Below are 14,451 nucleotides of genomic sequence, written 5' to 3'. Positions count from 1 at the left end.
AAATTAGAAAGTGAGGCAAATGCACCATTAAACTCTGGTAAGGTGTCCTCTGCAGATCAAAATGTGAATTCTCAACCTCTATTCCAAAATGGTGGTAACTCTATATGCTTAGTTGATGAAGATAAAGAACTGTTTACTGAAGAAGTAAATACCACGAAAACATCTACATTATTCCAGGCACAAGAAGAAATACAGCAGTCCATGAAGTGCCATTTAGCAGAAGCAGTCCGTCAAGAAGTAGTCGAAATAATGCAAAGGACTGTTGCTCCTCCGAATGCCACCCCTGATGAATTTGACACCAAGCTAGAAAAGTTGCACAGAGAGGAGTCTGCTGAATTATATCTGAATTATCAAATGCATGAAGGTGTACTCCAAAAGCCCATATCTGCATGCGAGAAACAAAATGCCCCAGGCTACTCCAAAGAGCCAGCAGAGAAAACCTGGCCTCCAGCAAAGTATGAGGCCGAAGAATTAAACACTAAGTTAGATGGAGAGAATGAGGGATCCACTTTACCATTACTTCCAGAGGCCCAGGTGCAGCACAGTCACCTAGATTTCCTCAATAAAGAAGTTATTTTAAAAACCATTGCTCCACCAAAATCTGATCTTGATGAATTTAAACTTAACTTGGAAAAGCTACATTTGGAGTCCCTTGTGCCATTAAGTGCAGCACAACAGACAGCAAACGAAGGGTTAAAAATGGAGAAGAAATATGGCGGAGAGCACCCAAATATTCCTAAATATCCTGCTACTGAGATTGAAGACCAAAGCATGGCAGAACAGCACACTGAACTTGGAGAAATAAGTCAGGGAGAGGAGCTGCTTGAGCAACAAAAATCCTCAACACACAACAAATCAACTACAGAACAAGGTTATCTTAAATACTCTAAAGATAAGTCAGTGGCTCGAGAAGTGAAAGAGGTTATTTTTAGAACGGCTGCTCCACAAAAAGAGATCAGTCTGTTTCATAATGGTTTACACAAGCTGTCCACTGAGGCCTCCGAGTCTTCATTTGCAATGGATTTAAAACCAAGTGAAGTAGTTAAAATGACAATTAAACATTCTGAAGATTCCCAGAGACCACCACCTACAGAGGCGGTAGAGAGATCGGTAATCCAATCAAAGATAGAGCTTGGTGAATCAAAACCTGATGTAATGGAGGTTCTGAAACGTTGCCAACAGTACCCTAGAAAATCAAAAGAGCAAATGTCCACTAGAATTAGAGATGTAAAAGGGCACCATACTGAGGTAAGAGAAGTTGGGTTGGAAATTATCGGTCCACCAAACGGCACTATTGATGATTTTAAATGTGATTCAGAAAACATTCAAAACCCAATTGTACATGGATCATTTCCAGTGCTCCATAAGTCTACACAGAATATTGAAGAAACAATATTTTCACCCCATAAAAGCCCTCTGGAACTGGCAATAAGAGAAGAGATTATGGTTGTTGAAAAGACTTCCATAGCCCCCAAAGCTTACATCAGTGATACCCCTACCTCATCCCCTGTGCATCTTGAGGAGGTTACTATGCAGATGACAAATCAAGAAAAGGATTCTACAAAACAAATAGAAAGTGTTTTTCAATTCTCAAAGGATGAAGCTGTTAGAACAGCAATCATGTCACCAAAATCAGAGCTTCTGGAGTTCAATGTGAAAGGTCAACAACACGCCGAATCCCCAAGAAAAAATAGTGTATTAATAATAAAAATAATTGATGTGCAACCCAACTTTGAGCATGGTGCATCAAACACTACTGTAAATAAGTTACTTAATGAGCCCTCTCTGCTGCAGAACAAAATGTTTAGAGAGCAAAGGTTAATTAGTCATCCTCCGGAAGTACAAGAAGTTATAGAAAAAGATGCAGTTCCCACAAAACCTGATGTGAGTGAATTCAAAAAAGTTTTGCAAAAGCTTCAGAAGGAGGCGTCAGAGCCTCTGCTGGACAGTGCAGCTGAAATCCCTAGCATGAGTTCACCACTGCAAAACACGTATGAGTTTGTCAGAAGTGTTTCATCAAAGACTGTCAAGGAAGGGAATACTAATATAAATAAACCTACGGAAATTTCCTCTCCATCGTGGGACAATTCATTACTGGAGCAGAGCTCAGTCAAACAACCTGAAGAGGAAGAACCTCCTCAGGAAGTAACCGAAGTTGTTCAAAAAAACACAGTTGCCACTAAGACTGAGCTGGATGGCTTTAAAAGTGGCTTACAGAAGCTTTGCCAGGAGGCATCTGAGCCACTCTTGCCAGAGGTTCAGAAATCTCCAGGCGTTACCAGAAGTCAAGACCTTTATCTTCCACAAGAACAGCAGTGCTATATTGAAGGCCTCAAGGAAGACACAGCAGGAAAGATGGCTGTGCCGCGAATAACCAATACTCTGTTACATCAGACATTAGAATTGGAGGAAAAAGCATCTCAACAGCTTAGTGAAGAAGTGAAAGAAGTTATTGAAAAAAGTGCTTCTCCAGCTACTGATGTCAGTTATTTTAATACTGCCTTAAATAAGATGTTCGTTGAGGCTTCACTGCCCTTTCCAGTGGCTCAGGAAGACACGGTACAGACCAAACACGAAGATGATTTTTCAGAAAAGCAGTCCGATATTGCTGAAAGTACAACTGTGCCACCAAATTCTGACCTTATGGCATTACAGGTAGGTTCAGAGAAGCTGCAAAGCGACGCCTTGTTGTCAAAATCCCTAGTACATAAGGAATCCTATGGCATGGCTAACTCGTCAGGAAAAAATTCTGAATGCCCAGAAAATGAGATCTCACTAAAGGGAAAAACAGATGCTTGCCCCAACAGTGACTGCAGGGACTATAAGACTAGTGTAATTAAGCTGCAAAAGAACACACAATTGCAACAGCATGAGCTGATTAATTACAAGGAGAGTGAACCCTCCCAAGAAACAAGTGAATATGTTATAAAGACTTTTATTCCCCCTAAACATAACCTAAATGAATTTAAAATTGGTTTAATGAAGCTTCAGGAGGAGGCATCAATGTCGCATGTTCCAGAGCTTCAGGAGTCTACAGCTGTGAGCAAGGATTCCGCACAAGAAGAGGAGCACATTATTGAAGTCCTGAAGGAGGAATATTTGGGCAATCAAGAAAAACCTGCTCTACAACAAGCAACTGACCTCAATGGCCAGCTCCCTAGTCCACAGCCACCATTGATTCCAACATTACTAGTAAAGCAAAGTGCACCTGAACACCCCAAGGAGAAGACAGCCCTGCACGAAGTAAAAGACATTTTTGTTAAAACAGTAAAACCGGAGCCTGATGTTCGGGATTTCGATACAGCTTTGAAGAAAATGTTAACAGCCGATACACATTTATCTCCTGTGCAGCTGGAAGGTACTGTACAGGCAAAGGTTGAAGAGCAACTTTCTACACAGCAAAAACAAAGTCCTCTTACATGCCAAACTGAAGAGATGATAGAAAGGAGAATTGCTCTGTCACAAGATCATGTGTTGGAATTCAGAAGTAGGTTAGAGAAGCTGCAAAAAGAGGCCTTGATGTCCACTTCCCCTGGACGCAAAGAGGCTCAGAAAGCTCTTTCCATAGAAAAACAAAGTCCCGAAGATGACCCAAGTAAGGATGTTCTAGATGTTGTAAGAGAACATAGTTCCTTTAAAAGTGCAAAGGAGGAAGTGTTTCCTCAAGAAGTAACAGAAATTATGATCAGAACTGCTGTTCCACCAAAAACTGGCCTGTATGATTTTAAAATTGATATAGACAAACTTCAACAAGAGGCTTTAGAGCCACTGTCCTCCGTCTTTGAGAAGGCTAATACTATGAACAGTAGCAGTGAAAATGACCTTATACAAGAAGAGAAAAATCTTGCTAAATGCATGAATGAAGAGGTTGTAGACAATGGCATAAGGATGGCTGAAACTACACCTGGCAATAACAAAGTAGATGCTCCTCCACATCGTAAATTATCTGTACACGGAAATGATCTAGATTGTTTTAGTGGAAACGAACTTCTTCCCAAAGTGAAGAAGGTGGGTAGAACGACTGTTTCATCACAAACCAATAATGTTGATTGTAAAAGTGATGCAAGGAAAGTAACTGTAGAGGTCTCACAGTCTTCTTCCTTTTACACCAGACAAACTAGCAAGCCAGACGAAATGCACACTGAATGGAAAATAGCAAAGGACAAAACTGCAGAAATGGCTTGCTCTCCAACAAAAGCTGAAAGTGAGGAAAAACCCAACCTGTTATTAGTATCTCCAAAACAGAAAGAATTTGTGCAACAGGTACAAAGCTATGCTGACTTAGAGATATCAACTGTGGAAAAAGCAGATGCTCAACCCATCATTGACCACAGTGAATTGAACCTCAGTGTGAGGAGGCAACCTAATGAGCTACCCTCTATGATTCATCACAAATCATTGAAAGATCAGAGGTCCCTTGAACTCCCGAAAGTGGAACTAATCTCTCAGGAAGTAAGTGAGGTTATTGTAAAAACTGTTTCTCCTACAATCAATGACTCAAATGAATTTAAAATAAGATTGCAGAAGCTACAGAATGAAGCACCTGACCCAGAGGTGCTTGTGGTTGAAAACCCTAACATTGTGGTGAGGGTGCAAAGAAAAGACTTGTCACAAGAACCTCTTAACCTTCCTGGAGGCTCAAAGAAAGGCATAATGAAAGTAGAGAACACAGCCATTCCACCAGTGGTAGGCCCTAGTGGACAAAATGGCAGACTGAATTCCTATTTACAGCCCAAATTACCATTGCAGGAAAGTCCTCAGGAGACTGTACATATTCAAGAAGTGAAGGAGGTTATTGTAAAATCTATTTCTCCAAAGAATGATCTGTGTGAATTTCACAAGGGCTTACAAAGGCTAGTTACAGAGGCTTCACGGTCCTCTCTGGTACGCCAGATAACTGATGGACAAACCAAGATTAAAGAGGGATTTACAAAGAAGAGTTCTCTGAAAGTTCCAGTGGAGGAATCGATAGAAAAAACATTAGCACCTACGAAAACTTCTGTAGTGGAATTTAAAGCTGCTTTAGAGAATCTGCAAATAGAGGCTCTGAAGTCAACATCCACTGGAGATCAAAAAGCTGACAAAGACTTCAAAATCCAGAAACATTCTACAATGGAAAAGAGCCACTTTGCTTACCCAAGGAAAGATAATGCTGAAAATGAAGGTTCTAAATGTAATATTGGGCACAGTGAATTGAATACTGGTTTAAATAAACAGAATAATGAATCCTCTCCACTGCACTCCCAAGCATTAGAACAGCAGGGGGTCTTCAAACATTCTGAAAACAAGGCACCCATTCATGAAGTAAGAGAGGTTATTGTAAAGACTACTGCCCCAACAAAATGTGTGGTAAACTTAAAGGACAAATTACAAAATCTTCATAAACAGGTGCCTGACCCACTGTTGCCAATGCTTGAAAAGACTTCTGTTATGTTCAGGACTGAAGGAAAAGACTCTATGCAAGAACCACAAGGCAGTGATGTACTCCAAAAAAAAGATGTAGTGGATACAGTTAACATGGCATGTGCACCACCAGCTGCTAAACCTATTGAAGGCAATCCTGCTCACATTGTTTCACTTCCACGTCATTTTGTTTCAGAAACAACCAGTTTGAAAGATTCATTTTCATCAGAACCCAATCACGTTCCAACCAAAATAGAAACTAGCGAGGTTTCTTCTAACCACTCAATTAAAAAGGACACAGTTCCTCTAAGTGACGTGAGGGAACATGTGGAAAAAACTACTGTTCCAGCAAAAAAGAATCTGTATAAATTTGTCGGTGGACAACAAAAGCTTCTTGAAGAATCCTCCTCTACGCTAACTCATTCAACACTAGAACAGCAAAGACCGTTACAGAGCTCAAAGCACGGATCGTCCTCTGAGCATGTGAAAGAGTATAATTTCCGATCTTTAAAACCACCAAGGGTTGATCTGACTAAATATGACAGAGGAAGGGAAAAGTTGGATATGAATGCATCAACAACAAATTTTACAGCAGACCAGGGATCTAGCAATGTGGCCAAGATTCAACAAATGTTGTCTAAAGAAAAACCATTTCAGAAGCACCAGAGAAATACAAGTTGTGCAAAGACTAAAAGTGATGTTTCCCTCAGAGCTCAAAAGGAAACTGTACACAGAACTATTGTACTCCCCAAAACAGCATTAAGTGAATTTAAGGCCGGATTAAACACTGTGAACAAAGATGCTTCTCCATCTTCACCAGTATTACACAAGGAATCTAATATTAATGCAGACATTTATAAAGGTAAATTTAAACACAATCAGCGGGACAATCACAGTGGTGTATATGCGGGAAATGTCTCTGAAAAAATAGACAAGCATGTCAAGCTTCTAATGGGAGACTCAAAGCAAGACATTGGACATTCACAGTCGATGCAAAGGAAGCTTTCTGTAAAAGAGTTACAGCGTAAGTACCAGAATGTTGAGGATCATAAAGAAGAATTTCCTCCACTTGAGGTTATTAAAGCATTTGATGAAACTATCCCTAATCCAAAAACTGACAAAAGTGCTTTAGACATTGGATTTGAAAAAGTGTACAATGAGTTTTCTGAGGCTTCAACTACAGAAGTACGGCGAGCTGATCAAAGAAACATTGTTGGCAACATACCAGAGGTACAGCATGGAAGAGTTGATGATCAGAGCAAAATACCATTAATGCCTATTACAAAGGGAAGTAAACCTAGCCCCCAGGTTAATCATCAACAGGAGACACTGCTTCCTCAAAAAGTTAACAAGTCCGTTATTTTATCAAAAATTAAAAACCATGCATTTCAGGGCGGACACACAAATCATGGTCTCAATTCTTCTGACACTTTGCTTACTTTTGACAAACAGGCTGATAACCTGGAAAATACTCCTGGAAACATGTCTGATCATGATCGGGAAAAAATAGACCAAACCGTTTATCTTGGCGAGATTAACATTTTAGCTGAGAAAAAAGGCGTGCTCCATAGTGAAAGAAATGATTCAACAAAGAAAAATACCCAACTGCTACAAAATAGTACTTCGGTGAAACAGAAATACACTGATGATTTGGATAGAGCACAGTTATTGAGGGAAGCAACAGACAACCCATCCACAGCTGAACAAGGTATGTTTCCCATTGGGTTTGAGAACCTGCAGGGGGAGTATTCTGAGAACTTGATTTCATTAAATAGGGCATCCAATAGTACCATTGATAAATATCAAAATAATTCTAAATATCTTGGTCAGCCTTCGGGCACATATCCTACATTAACCAGGATTCCTATAAAAGATAAACCCTGTGAAGAAAAAACTCAATCAGTACAACAAAAGCTTTCAACTAAAAAGATACAGCTAGCTCCCAGGGTTTTGACTGGCTACCAGCTTGACAAATCTATTCCTCCAAAAAGAGTAAAGGCAAGCAGTGGAACACTTGTTGGATCAAAACCAGAGACTGGTCCTTTTAATGTTAGTTTTATAACAGGTTCTATAGATAATGTATTTGAATCCCCCACATCAAACAATTCCTCTCCTGATGAAGAGAAAAAGTCAAAACTGACACAAACAAAACTATCTACAACTAGAATACAACTTCATGGAAATGTTCCTCTTCAACAACTGAAAGAGAAATATGAAGTGCAGTCAGCCTTAGACCCATTAGAAAGACCAGTGCCTCATAATCGAGGCAACAGCATATGTGCAGCCAGTGGTCCTGGCAAAATGCAGGATTCCAGAACTGATGCAATTCTTTACACACCAGTGTCCCTGTCGGAGAAGTCTAAGCTATCTAATGATCAGGTGGTTTTAAGCCTCTCCCACCCATGCTCAACTGGCCCAACTGTAGACAAACTTTACAAATGTGGAAACCAACAAAGGGACTGTGGAAACATGGGTGCTGATTCACTGGTTGTTGATGAAGTAGAAGTATCTAGACTTAATCGGAAATGGGAGTTTCTTCACAGTACAACCCATTCTTATAGTCCTTCACCCAAAGAGACCATCCAGTCAGCAGAAATACATTGTGAAGGGATAGAATTATCTGAAGACCAAAAGGCAGGTTCTGATAAAACATCTCAGGCTGAAAATTCACAGGAATTAAGATTATCCAGTTTCAGAAGAAAGACCACAGTAGAGAAAGACAAGAAACCTGTTGTCATAAGTAGCAGTGTTACCTTTCAGCTTTCCTATCCTTATGGCAATGATAAACCTTCTAGACAGTTTGTGTCCAATCTCCCAAGGGGAAATTTGGAATTAGATAGAAAGAGCTATAGTGATTTCTCCAGTGGCCATTCTTAAGTCCTGCCTTGTGGATGTGTTCTGTGTGATTACCATTTGGTATCAAATCTAAATAGGTCTGCTGGTCCCGATCAGACAACTAATGTTAAGAGTCTGGGATTGTTTGAGGTCCTTCCCGAGGGGAACCTAACAGGCAGCTCAAGAGACCTAAATCTCCACATATAATATTGCCACTGAAAACTTTACCCTCAGGTTTCCAGACGTAGTATCCCTGGATGGCTTTTTTCAGAAATGTGCTGATTGATTGTGTATCTGTATTAAGGTGCGGGTTGGGCTTACTGTCCCCAAAGTACTTGTTCTTCAATTGTAGCGCATACCTGCTTTAGCAATGATGTGAATAAGTATATATAGTAGTATTTTCGGAATTATGAAGGAATAATGTAACAAAATTGTTTAGTTTAAACCATTTTGTAGTTGGGAAAGATGTGAAAGCACTACTCTGCACTTTTAATAACTCGTCTGTCTCTACACTGTATAATTTTCCTATGAATGTTGGGTTTAATAGGTAACTCTATATGTTCTGTAATTAAACAGATCAAAAACCTAGAACAAGAAACAATGAGATGTGAATACAAATGCAAGCTTTGTCTAATAGTTCTTCTTCGCTTAAACTAACAAGCATGTTCTGATGTTGCTTTGTGTTTCTAATTGACCTGCTTATGTAACATGCAGTTTTAGGGGTCGATCCAGCAACTATGCATTGATGGTCAAGAATCTTTTCACATGAATGTTTGCTGCAAATGTTCAGGAGTACAGATGTTCACTTCCCTTTACTCTTACACTCAGTAGAAATTTGGAAGTGATGAACTTGAATCAATGGTTAGTACAGCATATCCTGCATTCATTTAATAATTGGGTTCTCATTTTTGTCATTAACTAGAAGGTTTTGCAATGTCATCCCACCACAGCATTTTTAACGTGTTTGTGAAAGTAGCCTAGGATATTTGACCAAGCGATGTCCTTTTCATATGTACAAAGTTCAAGTGATAATGGATTTCTCTGGATGGACCTTCTTGGTAACAGAAACCTTTGAAGGAACTCTGGACCCAAGCCAAGGAGCCTGGCACCAAATTTTGGTTTTGACCAAGAAAGGCATTCATATTGATTGAACAGGTCAGGCATGGCCCCAGGTGGGTGGTAACAGTCAGACCCCTGCTGTTGTGTAACTGAGCCCTACTTCTCTGATAAAAAGGGTGTCCCTGATTACATTTCAAACGAGTGGCTGGTCGTTTACCAGAAGCAATTTACGAGCGAGATGAAATGGTAGTTTCCAAAGGAGGCCAAGTTCATGTCATATTTGCAGTCATTTCTAATTACAGTCCTCTTCATTAGAAAGATATGCCATTTTGTCCTATTTTTCTTTGCAAATCCAAAATGTTTAATGGTACATGTAGACACATCGGCGGAAGGCATGTTGGAGACTTTTCCGTTAACCTGCTTATTGGCGTTTTCCTAGGTATATTTTATTAGAAAAATACATTAATTTAAAAAAATTATTTCTTACTTCTCATTTGCCTAGTGATTCAAATTAAAAATCTTTGGTTAGTTGCTGGATCGACTTCCAAGTTTTATTCAATAAAGAGCTATTTGTTTGCATTTAATTGGGTTGTTAATTGGTATTAAAACTGAACAATAAAAATAGTTGACAATTGATGCACACTCTGCTCCCAATAAGTTCAATGTGTGTAAATGTTCTAAATTATTGTGTATATACTTTACTAAATAATTGATGATTTTGATTTTGGATTTCAAACATATTTTTCTGTACTAAACAATGCTGCTCATTTTACAAATAAAATCCAATTAAGTAGCAAATGGTAAGATTTTCTGTTCTTCAAATAATCTACTTTAGTGTTTTAAAGAAAACTGGTTCAAGATTGCTAACTAGAAATTACACAAAGATGTCAGTTAAAAGGGATGTAGTAATGAAAGTCTTGCAAAATAAGTATCTTTACTCTCTAAATAGAAACCTTGCTTGCTAGTAGATCAGAGGAGTTCCTAGATTTTCAGATTGATTAGCCAGTGTCAAAAAGGTACAAAGTAATACTCTAGTCAGCTGTTAAAAGAAACTCCAGTAGATGAACGGTTAGCTAAAAAGATTCCACTGGGTTGGATTAGCCTGGCAGCAGCTTGTGAGTAAAATCTTAGTTGGACCACCAATGCCATAAGTAGAAGTAATACATCCGGTAGTTGTAGTAATGTGGTGGTTTGTCCTGATTTGGTGTTTGCCGGGAGACACTCTCAGCAAGGAGACTGTAATTTGTAGTCTACAGTAGGACACATTTAGTTCCGACACTATCCATAGCTATTCTTTTATTAATTGAATGCCAAATGTCATCATTCCCCTTTACTTATTGTAGTGCCAATTACCTTGATGCAAATGTCCAATTGTTCTGCATTTTGGATAAGCTGTTCTGCTTCTTTGCTGAGCTTTGAGCTTCTAGGAGATTTTCTATTGATTGTTCCCAAATAGACACACTTACAAATTTTCATCTACTTTATGGGCACTCTTTAGTTACCTAGTTTTCATGGCTTCCAGAGGTGGGCTATAGGGCCCTTCTGCCCTAGTGGTGGCTTCAAAAGACTATAGGGCAGTCCAGGAATGAGCCTGAATTCTGATGGGGTTTTCAGGTGCACATTTGTATTATGCCTGAAAGGAGTTTGAATTGTTTGTCCCCAGTGTGTTGTTTTATAAGGAAATACTTCTTCTTGATTAGTGGTAATTTTTAGAAACCCAGCATTTGAAATTTGCTTGATTCATTCGACTTCTGGTCTCTCGATTTCATAAGACACATACCTGTAGTGTTCTATGCTGGAATATTACCTTGCATAGTAGGCTGGAATGCAGTAAATTCTTCTGCCCAGATATTCTTTAAAAATGACACAGAATCTTCACCCACACTAAGTGGCATGCTTCTTCAGTGGTTTCACAAGGGTGGACTGATGTGTGGGCGTATTTTGGATTTACAGTAGGGTAAGTGATTTAAAAAGAAATTTTCCAAAGTACCAATGTATGAAACCTATTAGAAAAAATATGCATGCTGGGCTGTTTGAACTAACAAGATTTTGTACTACAGGCCCCTAGAGGTGCATACCCAAAGATGATACAAGTTATAGCCTAGCAGAGTTACCGTTTGTATTTACCATTTTAGCTTTCACAATACCACACCACATATAACACTTAGGGATATTAAATGGCACACAGAGAAAGGCCCCCACATGTTCATGAATGCCCTTTGACCAGTCTAAGAGCGATGAGAAAGGGTTCATAATCTACAGTTTTTCCATCACATCAGTGTTTAGTCCTTTACTCGTGAACTAAAAAATCAATTAAATTAAGGGTTCGTATCACAAGATATAATTTTACCATGTAAGGGACTAAGATAAAACACACACATCCAACTTTGCTAAAAAATATACACAATGGAGCTTACCAAGCAACCTGCTTGCTAGCGAAGAGCGACCCCTAAGATGAAGCATACACTTAGTGTGGGTGAGGTGTCCACCTCCTGTTTGGAAGAATAGCTGGGTTGAAGAATTGATTACAGTTCAGCCTACTTTGTAAGATAGTAATCTTTCATAAGAACTGTTCAGGCATATGCCTGTATTTTGGGTGGAAGAACCTTCTGTTCCTTATTAAAAATAAAACAAACAAAAAATAACTCTCTCTCTCCTATTTTCATCTCCCAAATCTCATTCCACACATCCCAATTTTTAAAGATGGCTATTGAGAGTCCTCCTGGGTAAACATGTCTCTGACACATTTCTTTTCCCTGTCTGCTTTTCCATGCAAGATTTTAAAAGTAGAAACTGCTTGAAAAACATATTGTAAATGTGTCTTCATGTGCAGCCTATCGCTTGTTACCTGTGAGACTCCACGTGTAGTAAGGATTTGTCGTAGTAAACAAACTCATGAGGTCTGAAAAAACAGGCACCTATATTCAAGAAAACAAAGTACAGTAGGGTACTCATGGCTTTTCAAAATGTCTCACTCCTTTGTGAAAGACTGTAGAGAGTAGAAATTAACAGTTTAGCATAGATCTTTAGTAGTGCTATTGTTTTTTTTTTCCTTCAAAGTTGCATTTACACCTCTTCTTGAAATCTGTAGAGCTCATTGTTCATAAACACTGATGGCACACCACATTGTTTCTAGCTGTATGGCTCCAAAGATGGTTGAAACAACATAAACTTGACCTCTGCTCAGCCTAAACACAAACCTGAGATGAACTTAATTCTAGTTGGCTTCAAACTGTCCGCTATATACTCCACTCTCACAGGAACATCCTGGACAAACAATAGATGAGGAAGATGGAAAGTACAAATCGAGTTAAGGAAAAAAGTAGATCTGTTGATCAGCAACACATTAAAAGTATTCCATAGGCATTTAGCTATACAATGGATTCCCTTCAAGGCACTCATGGACATTCTGAGGTTAAAATTATCCTACCTTCGCCAAAAGATTCATAGGTAAACCTGAATGGTCGCGTAGGTTCTATCAAGTGCTCGCTTCTAATAGCACCAAATGTTAATTTAATTACCAGCCTCTCTAGGGACCTCTTCTCCTGGGTAACATATTACAGGAAACACTAACACCACTATCTATAAAAGTCTGCAAAACACTTCACATCCCTAAGAGAACCTAAAACAGCCCAATCATTAACTTAATTTAAAATATTGTGAACCCTGTTCTGTATCTCAGTGGACTTAAAATCTATTTTGTTCGTGAATTTTACATAAGAACGAATTCAATTATTTTTAAAGAATTTCAAAGTGCTTTCTGGGCTCTAGAATTAACCCAATTCAACAGACTATAAGGGACGAATAAATCAAATAAGCAGGAGATTAAGAAGTAAAATTAAAATCATAAAAGATAAGATGGAAAATCAGAAAAAAGGAAAGGGAGTTTGAGAAAAGAGGAAAAGACTGACAGGGAGGATGAAAGCAAAGAAAGGACATTGGGTAGATGAAGGTGGATAACAGAAGGTTAATGTGATGAAAAGGAGCATGAGGGAGAATGGAGATAAGGCATGACATGTCAGAGGTCAGACCTCCTGCTGGGTATCCCATCCACATTTAAGAATTCATTGATCGACTGTTGCATTGTATGAATGCACTTGGTCTTCTCTTTAGTTCCAGTATTGCTGAAAGGTTCCATAATACGGGTATCTGATTAATATTTCTGACTGTAGAGAACATGGTCTGTGTTTTATAACTGTGTTGACCCCCTCAAAGTGCTGTACTTGTCACGCCAGATTTAAATCTTTGGAAAGCCCCAGTGGCCTACAAGGCTCTTTAGGTTATAGAAATGCAAAGGATGGCGCTTTGAGACCCTCACAGGTGAGTAGTGTGCTTTAAAATTCCCTAATTGATTGATTAGCTGCAGAAATCTTGATTCCACACATGTTTTTCACAGAGCCAACCAAAGAGTACCCGCTGAGAGTCCTAAGATTTTAGGATCCTGAATGGCAAGTGTATGACAGTAGGGGCCACAGAATCCCTCACTGAGAACAGATAGCAACAACACAGAGCCATCTAAAGATTACAATCTCTAGGGATAACAGACCTTAAAACAAACTGTAGAGTTTTTCTGAAGGTAGGCACATAGTGAATAATTCAGTGCATTCTTTGGATCGCGTTCCAGGGTAAGAGGACTGGGGTACTACAGGCCAAACCTCCAGAGGTGGAACAATGGATCTAATCAGTGCATAGGTGACCATCACTCAGAACTTTGCATCTAATGCAATTTGATATATAATGTATTTTGTGCAACAGCTGAAAATACCTTTTACCAGTTAACGTGTGTTTTAATTTGCTCCAACAAACAAGGATGCCCATGCTGTTAAAAATGTTGTTGAACATAGCAGAGGTGATATGCAGGGATATCTTCGTGCACTTTGTCGAGGCAATAATACTTTGAAGAAGTAAAAGGTTGCCAGCTGCAAGACGCCACATTGAATAGAAATAGTGGGAAATTTGTTTGAAGGCATTTGGGATTAAAACAAGTACAACATACTTTGTGATTGGGTGGAGAAACTCCAATATTGATTTACACCTACTGCCAGGCATTCAACAATGTTTGTCTTGAAGGTCAACTCCTTGCCTCAAGGAAGAATGATAATTGAGTCAGCTGCTAACCATTAACTTAGAGCCGATATTTTGACACCTGATGGA

At 39.1% G+C, this 14,451-nt stretch overlaps 1 protein-coding gene across 39 annotated transcripts in view; it reads left to right on the top strand.

Moving 5' to 3' along the window:
* The window catches only part of SYTL2 (synaptotagmin like 2), a 411,708-nt gene that overhangs the window by 258,596 nt on the left and 138,661 nt on the right, over window positions 1-14,451 (top strand). The window lies entirely within an intron of this gene.

The sequence above is a fragment of the Lissotriton vulgaris genome, chromosome 8 (assembly GCF_964263255.1).
Source record: "Lissotriton vulgaris chromosome 8, aLisVul1.2, whole genome shotgun sequence".
Classification (NCBI taxonomy): Eukaryota; Metazoa; Chordata; class Amphibia; order Caudata; family Salamandridae; genus Lissotriton; species Lissotriton vulgaris.
The sequence above is the reverse complement of the archived record's forward strand: the minus strand, read 5'-3'. Positions and strand labels throughout refer to the sequence as shown.